Raw genomic sequence first — 10,053 nt, forward strand, 5'->3', positions numbered from 1 at the left:
TCGAGCATGCGTACTCTGCGTGTGCTCGTCAATCCTCCAATTGCCAAATTTTCATGTGGGTTGCTGGGACCCGCTTCTTCTACTTCCTCCTCCTCAGCGTGATCAGGGCCCCCTGTTTCATCAGCCCGGCTGCGCTTATTTGGCTGAGTAGAGTCAGGCTGCGCAAGACAGGCTGGAGGGAAGGCCGTAAACAAGGTCTGATTGATGGCCCCCATTGGCCTCCGGACTAGATCGCTGGAAAAGGTTGGTACCTCATAAGTGCTACATAAAGTCTAAAGGAAGGTACCATGGGCGACACCAGCGGTAGTGTTGAATCGACTGATGTTGCGTATGCTATATCGAATAATGCGGCCCACATCGACCTTCTTTTGAGTCATGATAGCGTACACTAACAAACAACGCTCTCGATCAACAGAAGACAGGTGAGACGTCGGCAGTAAACGTGCACACACAAAATAAAACCACGCCTTCGCAATTGGGTTTAGCTGCCACCTGAACAACTCTTTGGGCCTCCCATTATGATAACTGAAACGTGCCCCTTCCATACTTAAGACCTCAGCCACCGCATCATAGTCTGGCTCCTCGAAATGGGCCAACTGCCAGTATTCATCCTCTTGTGCAGAAAAAGAGGGAAGACCCAGTAATTGGTTGAATGCATAGGCTGATGTAGGCACCAATTTGCCTCTGACAAAATTATTCTGCTCTGCATCTTGATAGGAGAAATTGGCGAAAAATTCATATATAATAGAGTAGTTGGCTGAATCCACATGGTTCGAATCACAAAACAAATTCCATCTTCGACGCACTATTTCAGCTTTTATAAGTTCATAACCAGGGTGCTGTACAGCAGGGGCCTCATCAAAGTCAAACCCCCTTTCCCTTACCACCGATCTTTTATAAATCTTTTTAAACAACTCGGCAGCATCCTTACTCACAAAAATATTCGTGTCATACTCAGCCGGGGCAGGTGGTGTTGGTGGTGGTTGAGTGCGTGATGAGGATGCTTTCTTGGAGGAGGTGCCTCTAGGGGGATTTCGCTTAGGACCCATAATATCTTTCAAAAAGAACCAACTAAATCCCCCAAATATGCTCTCAAGAACTTGAGTATACTTTCCTTTTTGGTGTCACTCCCCCCCAAACTTACTAATTACCACAATCAACACCCCAAACACTAATTCCCACAATCAATAGCCTCAAACAATAATGCCCACAATCAATAGCCTTTAAAAATAATTCCCACAATCAAAAATTGGCAAAACCCTTAATCTTCTCACAAGAACAACAAAGAACAATCCACAACACCACAATGCAATCTAATCTCTAATCAAAAGTATTAGATTAGAGAAGATACACTTACTTGAATGGCACAAAAATCCTTCTTGTGGTCTCCTTGACTGATGGAAGTCTCAAACAAAATTAGAGAGAAAAGAAGTTTGGAGTGTGAGTAAGATTGTGAGAGTGAATGAATGGGATAATGGCTGATTTAGGGCTTTTCATCCCAATTTTCGGACTAGGGCCGCGGCATTACCTTGACTATGCCGCGGCCCGCATCGAATTTCCACGTTGGAATGCCACGGCCCTCTCAGACATATGCCGCGGCCCGCCTTGTGATTCTGGGAAAACTTGGGATCAATGCCGCGGCCCTCTCATCTATGTCGCGACCCTCCTCATCTATGCCAAATCCGTGAGCCTCTGGAACCCCCCAATGCCGCGGCATCATAGGGCTATGCTGCGGCCCTTAAGGAATTTTTATTTTTTTGATTTTTTTGATTTTTTTAAATTTTTTTTCATTTTTCACGTTTTTCACGATTCTAAAAGTACAAAAATAAACCAAATATCCATCGTTTACAAATACAAAAGTAAAAAAAATAACAAGTAAAATATAGGGTGTCTCCTACAAGCGCTGTCGTTAACGTCATTTAGCCGGACGCGGAACCCTCTTCAGAGAGGCTTCAGAAGGAGGATAGACTTCGCTTGATCAAAACTACCACCCAAGTAGGGTTTCAATCTCTGACCATTGACTTTAAATGAATCACCCGAGTTGCCCCGAACTTCTACAGAACCATAAGGAAAAACTTGAACTACAATGAATGGTCCGGACCATCTTGACTTCAATTTGCCAGGAAACAGTCGAAGTCTTGAATTGAACAGAAGTACCTGCTGCCCTGGTTGGAACTCCCTTCTGATTAAGTTCTTGTCATGCCAAGCCTTTGTTCTTTCTTTATAAATCTTGGCATTCTCATAAGCCTCATTTCTGAACTCGTCAAGTTCATTCAGTTGCAACAGTCTTCTTTCACTAGCGGCACTCCAATCATAATTTAACTTTTTCATAGCCCAAAATGCCCTATGCTCCAATTCGACTGGTAGATGACACGCTTTACCAAACACCAACCTATAAAGATACATGCCTATTGGTGTTTTGAATGCAGTTCTGTACGCCCAAATCGCATCATCTAACTTTTTCGACCAATTCTTCCTCGAACTGTCAACGGTCTTCTCCAGGATGCTCTTGATTTCTCTGTTCGAAACTTCAGCTTGCCCATTTGATTGAGGATGATAAGGCAAAGCTTTTCGGTGATAAACTCCATAACGAGCCAGCAGTGCATCCAGTTGCTTATTCACAAAGTGTTTCCCTTCATCAGTAATCAGAGCTCGGGGAGTGCCAAATCTAGTAAAAATATGTTTATGCAGAAAATTAAGCACGGTTTTACTGTCATTGGCTCTAGTTGCTGCAGCCTCCACCCATTTGGATACATAATCCACTGCCAAGAGAATATATTCATTGTTGTAAGACGGTGGAAAAGGCCCCATGAAATCGATGCCCCATACGTCAAACATTTCCACCTCAAGAATCCCTTGTAGAGGCATTTCGTTTCTCCTCGAGATATTGCCAGTTCTCTGACATCTATCACAGGCCTTGACAAACACATTTGCATCCTTGAATAATGAAGGCCAATAGAAACCGCTTTGTAATACCTTAGCCGCCGTTCTTGATGCACCAAAATGCCCTCCGCATTGTTGAGTATGACAGTGATTAAGAATGGACTGCGTCTCTTCTTTAGGAACGCACCTTCTGATAATCTGATCAACACAGTGCCTATAGAGAATAGGTTCCTCCCAATAGTAGTGTTTCACCTCAGAAAAGAATTTCTTTAATTGCTGCTTTGACATTTCAGAAGGCACAATTTTTGCAACCAAAAAGTTCACTATGTCTGCAAACCACAGGACAGCTAAAGTCTCACTTACCCCAAACAACTGCTCATCAGGAAAATGATCATTGATTTGCACTGCTTTCTTATTTTCAGTCTCCTCCACCTCAAGTCTAGAGAGATGATCAGCTACCACATTCTCGCTGCCCTTTTTGTCACGAATCTCCATGTCAAATTCTTGAAGCAACAGAATCCATCTAATCAGGCGGGGCTTGGCATCTTTCTTTGACATCAAGTATTTAATGGCAGAGTGATCACTGTAGACAATCACCTTGTTACCAATCAGATATGGTCTGAATTTATCGCAAGCAAACACAATAGCTAGCAACTCTTTTTCTGTAGTGGCATAATTAAGCTGAGCATCATTTAGAGTCCGACTAGCATAGTAAATAGACCTGAATACCTTGTCAATCCGCTGTCCCAGAACTGCCCCCACTGCGTAATCACTGGCATCACACATCAACTCAAAAGGCAATTCCCATCTCGGAGCTATCACAATTGGAGCAGAAATAAGCTTTTCTTTCAAGAAATTGAACGCCCTCAAACATTCGTCATTAAAATCAAAGACAACTCCATTCATAAGCAGATTCGAGAGAGGCTTAGACACCTTTGAGAAATCTTTGATGAATCTTCGATAGAACCCAGCGTGACCAAGAAAACTTCTAACTCCTTTGACTGAAACTGGTGGAGGCAGCCTTTCAATGGTAGAAATTTTCGCTCTATCTACCTCAATTCCCTCACTTGAAATTTTATGGCCAAGGACAATCCCGTCTTTCACCATAAAATGGCATTTCTCCCAATTCAACACCAGATTAGCCATCTCACAACGACGTAGTACGTTCTTTAAATTACCCAAACAGAGGTCGAATGATGAGCCAAAAACAGAGAAGTCATCCATGAAAATCTCAATACACCGGTCTACCATGTCTGAAAATATGGCCATCATGCACCGTTGAAATGTTGCAGGGGCATTGCAAAGTCCAAATGGCATTCTCCTGAAAGCAAATGTGCCATAAGGACATGTGAAGGTTGTTTTCTCTTGATCCTCTGGTGCAATAGCGATCTGATGATACCCAGAATACCCATCCAAGAAACAGTAGTAGCTGTGGCCTGCCAATCTGTCAAGCATCTGATCAAGAAAAGGCAAAGGAAAATGATCCTTCCTTGTTGCCTTATTGAGCTTGCGGTAGTCTATACAAATCCGCCACCCCGTTACAGTCCTTGTTGGAATGAGTTCATTGTTCTCATTTTTCACCACAGTCATTCCACCCTTCTTAGGTACCACTTGCACAGGGCTCACCCATGCACTATCAGAAATTGGGTAGATCACCCCAACATCCAACCATTTAAGAATCTGATCCAATACTACATCCTCCATGGCTGGATTGAGTCTTCTCTGGGCCTCTATGGATGGCTTGCTATTCTCCTCCAATAAAATTTTATGCATCACTGTCGCTGGGCTTATTCCTCTAATATCTGCCAATGTCCACCCAATGGCCAATTTATGCTCCCTTAGAACCCTCAACAGTTTCTCCAATTCTACCTTTGACAAGTCAGCTGACACAATGACCGGTAAAGTTTCATTCTCTCCAAAATAAGCATATTGCAAGTGATCTGGGAGGACCTTTAATTCCAACGGTGGTGGCTGCTGAATGGAGGTTAGCAGTTTATCAGTCGCATCCGCTAATTCTTGGAACTTTTTCCAATATGGTAAGAAAGAGTTGATCCAGTTTACACATTCTCTTATCTCAGCATCCTCATCATCATCGCCCTCATCACCCAATAATACTGCCTCTAAGGCATCACTGCTGATCCTTCTCTTGGAGACTGCCTTTTCTATCATATCCACACTAAAGCAACTGTCACTAGCCACCGGATACTTCATAGACTTGAAGACATTAAAGACCACCTCATCTCCTTGAACTCTCAGCTTAAGCTCTCCTTTTTGAACATCAATAAGAGCTTGGCCTGTGGCTAAAAATGGTCTACCAAGAATAATAGGAACATCTGTGTCCTCCTCCATGTCCAGAACAATAAAGTCAGCGGGAAATATGAACTTATCCACTTTCACAAGAACATCCTCAATAATACCTCGTGGATGTGTTAACGATCGGTCTGCGAGCTGTAAAGTGACAGTTGTTGGTTTTGCCTCCCCCAAACCAAGTCTTTTAAACACAGATAAGGGCATCAGATTGATACTTGCCCCCAGATCACATAAGGTGTGCTTGCATTCAAACTTGCCAATGGTGCAAGGTATGGTGAAACTCCCCGGATCTCTCAGCTTTTGGGGTAACTTCCTTTGTAAAATAGCGCTGCACTCTTCAGTGAGTGCTACAGTCTCATAGTCCTCCATTCTCCTTTTCTTTGACAGAATCTCCTTCATGAACTTAACATAACTGGGCATCTGCTCCAAGGTCTCCGCAAAAGGAATGTTTATGTGCAGCTTTTTAAACACCTCAAGAAACTTAGAAAACTGTTTATCAAGGGTAGTCTTTCTAAGCCTCTGAGGGTATGGAACTCTAACTGGCTGCTCAATGACAACTGGGGGACTCTGTTCTGACTTCTGATGGTCTTCAGTAACCCTTTCTGAATCAGACTGTGCACCCATCTCTTTTTTCTGAACCACTGCCTGTGGAGGCCTAGGCTGCTCTGTTTGCTTCCCACTCCGCAAAGTGATTGCTTGAACTTGCTCCTTGGGGTTGACTTCAGTATTACTTGGCAAGTTTCCCTGGGGTCTGTTATTGAGCATATTTGCCAACTGCCCAACCTGTGTCTCAAGGTTTCGAATGGAGGATCTTGTCTCAGTCATAAATTGAGTCTGAGTGTTAGTAAGAGTCAACAGGGCAGCTTGCAGTTCATTAGGTCTCTCAGGTTGAGGCATTGATTGTTGAGGCCTAGGCTGCATTGATGACGAAGCTTGATTCATAGGTGGCTGAGGCATGTTATTCTGAAATTGACCCTGAAACGGAGGTTGTTGGCCTTGATTATTCTTCCACGAAAAATTGGGATGATTTCGCCACCCAGGATTGTAGTTGTTGGAGAATGGATTATTGAGTGGCCTTTGAAAGTTTCCCACCGCTTGAACTTGAGCATGATCCATTGGGGTGTTATTATTACAGATAGGGCACTGATCGAAAGAATGAGCACCACCACACTTTTCACACCTCACTGCCATCTGAACTGCATTAGCAGACACACTACTCTGTTGCAACTGCTTGGTCAAAGAGGCTACTTGCGCTGTTAAAGCAGTAATTGCATCGAGCTCATGCACCCCAGCTACCTTTCTAACTCCTGATGATCTTTCCTCTGACCACTGATGGTTGTTTGTAGCCATGTCCTCCAGCAGCTCATAAGCGCCAGTTGCGCTCTTGCTCATAAAAGTGCCACCCGCTGCAGCATCTATAATGGTTCTGGTTGTCGGACATAAACCATTGTAGAAGTTCTGTACTAGCATCCACTGTTCAATGCCATGATGAGGACATCTTCTAAGGAGTTCCTTAAACCGTTCCCACGCCTCATATAATGACTCTCCGTCATTCTGGCAAAAGTTATTTATCTCTCCCCTTAATTTAGCAGCTTTGGACGGAGGGAAGAATTTGGACAAAAACTTCTGAGCTAGATCTTGCCAAGTGACAATGGAGTTTGGCTGCAGAGAATTCAGCCAACTTTTAGCTCTGTCCCTTAGAGAAAATGGGAAGAGCCTAAGCTTGATTGCGTCATCACTCACCCCATTATATTTGAAGGTTCCACACAATTCCAGGAAGTTGGACAAATGGGTGTGAGGATCTTCAGAGGGCAACCCATTGAATTGCACAGAGGACTGCACCATTTGTAAAATAGCAGGCTTGATTTCGAAGTTGTTGGCCTCTACAGCTGGTGGGCGTATACTATTTTGTACTCCCGTCAGAGTGGGTAGCACATAATCTCTCAGACTCCTCTCAGCGTTGGTCTGAGCCTGAACCCCTTGGACAACTCCTGGATTTAAACCATTCCTGCCATCCCCATCATTCTGTGCCATCTTCACAGAATTCTGGGTCTCTCTCTTAGTCTTTCTGATTTGATTGCAAGACTTTTCGATCTCGGGATTCAGAGGAACAAGTGTGGCTTTTCCTTTTCTGCCACGCATATACCAAAATTCACCTGAGATAGAAAAATTTAGCAACTAAACAGATTAGATGCAAATAAATTAAAATCAAATTAGAATAAAAATTAATTAAACTGATATTGATAATTTTCAGTCCCCGGCAACGGCGCCAAAAACTTGTTGCGATAATTTTGCTATGCAAGTGCACACAGTCGCGAACTTGTAATAAAATGGTAAAACCAAGTATCGTCCTCAAGGACTGAATTATCAATTACCAGTCAATTAATCTCTTGTCTCTAGGAAACCATGCCGCGGCCCGCATCATTGTCTTCTGGGCAGAATGCCCATCCATGCCGCGGCTCTACCTAGCCATGCCGCGGCCCGAAGATGTCCTCAAAAACCATGCTTCTGTTTCTCCCCCTAGCCGCGGCCCTACTTTGATCAAGCCGTGGCTCTTAAGGAATTCTTCAATTCTTCAAGTTTTCATCCCAAAATTTCACCAACACTTTCAAATTGTGTTGAGAACCATTCTTGATCAAAATATGATGAAAAACTCGATTATTTCTTCCCTTTCTTTGGCATTTCCTTCCACATGCTCAATTCTTCCTAATATTAACAAAAACAACCAAACAAAGCGTAAACCCGCGCTAAAACAAGGAAAAACAAAATAAAAGACTACTAAAAACATCACCAAAACATCATAAAAACTAGACTCATCAGTTGTTTTGCCCTAGCACATTAATGGTTTCAGTGACACGTTTTTTTAACTAAATGACTTGATTTGCAAGTCCTGCACCTTTATAAGTACACAGTGTAACGGTCTTGGCTATCCAGGGCGTTACAATTCTTCAGTTGTCGAGACGCATAAGCGATCACTTTCTTGTGCTGCATCAACACTACGCCTAGTCCTTGACTTGACACGTCACTGTAAATTGTGTATCCCTTTGTTTCATTGGGGATACACTACACAAAACACCCATTACCATAACACATCATTATAATACTATTTAAAAAGAGTTAGTGTATATATAAAGTTAATGAATAAAATCACACGGGGCAAGTTAAAAAAAAAAGTGGCAAGTGAAAAAAAAAGAGGCAAATTTTCCTTCTCATTTTCTCTATCTCTGTCTCAGTCTTCATCTCTTTCTCTCTCTGTCTCAGTCTTCATCTCTTTCTCATTTTCCCTATCTCGAATCAGTCTTCATCTCTTTCTCTCTCTGTCTCATTTTCCACCATATTTTCCTTCTCTACTTTCTCTTCCTGCTATACCCATCACCACCTCCTCCTCCTCCTCTCTCGGACCGAACCACTGCCTCTCTTGGATCGAATCTCCTACTGGAGCCTTGACGAAGAAAAACAAATGGAGCCAAAGTAAATCTCTCGAACACTCCCGCTTACAAGCAGTACGTCGTCGGCTTACTTGCCGGAGTTTCCACCGTCGCCATTGGCCATCCCTTTGACACCGTAAAGGTAATCTCTCATCTTATTCTCATTGGATTATGTGAAATTTTCATGGGTTTAGCTTGTAATTTAACATTTTTTTTTATTGCACTCTTAGTGAAATTGATAGGACTTGGGGTTCAAAACCCAGAAACCAATTTTTTTTCTTTCAATGAATCTAGGCCCTATCATGGTGAATTAAAAGCATCAAAGTTTAGAGTAAATGCATTAGAAAACCGTATGACTGGGTTGCCCTGCTAATCGTTTTTAAAAAAATTTTGGGATGAGATTGAGATAACATAAGTATTAACCAATAACATCTTACAAGATTATCTCTGTGAACTGAAAATGAATTTAAAGTTTGTATATTTCCTTATTGGTTATACTTTCGTGTTTTTGATTCCTCTGATTTATGTGTATATTTATTGAGTGTGTTAAACTTTTGTTTGTTTATTAGGTGAAGCTGCAAAAACACAATACTGAAGCACATGGGATCAAGTACAAGAATAGTTTGCATTTTACTGCTAGGATACTAAGGACTGAAGGAGTATGCTTCCGATTTAGCTAGAGTCATTACTTTCTTATATATATGCTCATTTAAATTGGATGAAGATGTGATAATATGCTTGTATCTTGTTAGAATTTTTTTGTAAACAGGACTTGAGATACAAAAAATTGAGGTAGAGTTCTTAAATATTTCTCTTTTTCATTTTATTTAGCAGGGCATTCTTGCCTTATAAGAGCTAACGGTTGGTGCCACGTGGTAAAGATTTTCAGTATCTTTAAATTGTCTAAATAACACATTTTCCCCTTTTTTGGGAAAGTTAACTGATATTTTTTTGACAGATTAGAGGACTTTATAGAGGTGCTACATCATCTTTTGTGGGGATGTCTTTTGAGAGTTCCCTCATTTTTGGCATTTATTCCCAGACGAAACAGTTTCTGCGGGTAAGCCAAAAAGTTGTTCAGATAATCTGTCATTGGCTTACATATTGTAATAGTGATCTGTGGAGTGTTTTAATTTTGAACATGTAACTCTATAGTAATAATCATAAGTGATTTTCTAGTGAAGTATAGCTATAGACATAGCATGGTGGTAATACACTTCTCATAATTGACATTTGAGAGAGATATATACACTGGAGACAGGGTTGAAATTGTCATCCTACTGATTCGCCTTCATTTTTTTATATAGCTTAATAATACTCAACACCATTTTTAAAACTTTCCAAAAAGGTCTCTTTGAAATATGCTATACCATTGGAAAATTATTCAATGTATAAAATAACTCTTTTAAAAAGTTGAAAACTGATTTTAACC

At 41.6% G+C, this 10,053-nt stretch overlaps 1 long non-coding RNA gene and 1 other non-coding gene across 2 annotated transcripts; both read left to right on the forward strand.

Moving 5' to 3' along the window:
* The first annotated feature begins 6,673 nt into the window (after positions 1 to 6,673).
* LOC133781021 (small nucleolar RNA R71) lies at positions 6,674 to 6,780 on the forward strand. The gene has a single exon (XR_009869819.1). It is a non-coding gene; the product is annotated as a small nucleolar RNA R71 (small nucleolar RNA).
* Positions 6,781 to 8,526: 1,746 nt separating this feature from the next.
* Positions 8,527 to 9,668, forward strand: LOC133780509 (uncharacterized). The gene is made up of 3 exons (XR_009869375.1): positions 8,527 to 8,763; positions 9,191 to 9,280; positions 9,580 to 9,668. It is a non-coding gene; the product is annotated as an uncharacterized LOC133780509 (long non-coding RNA).
* Positions 9,669 to 10,053: the final 385 nt, after the last annotated feature.

This window comes from Humulus lupulus, chromosome 5 (assembly GCF_963169125.1).
Source record: "Humulus lupulus chromosome 5, drHumLupu1.1, whole genome shotgun sequence".
NCBI lineage: Eukaryota > Viridiplantae > Streptophyta > Magnoliopsida > Rosales > Cannabaceae > Humulus > Humulus lupulus.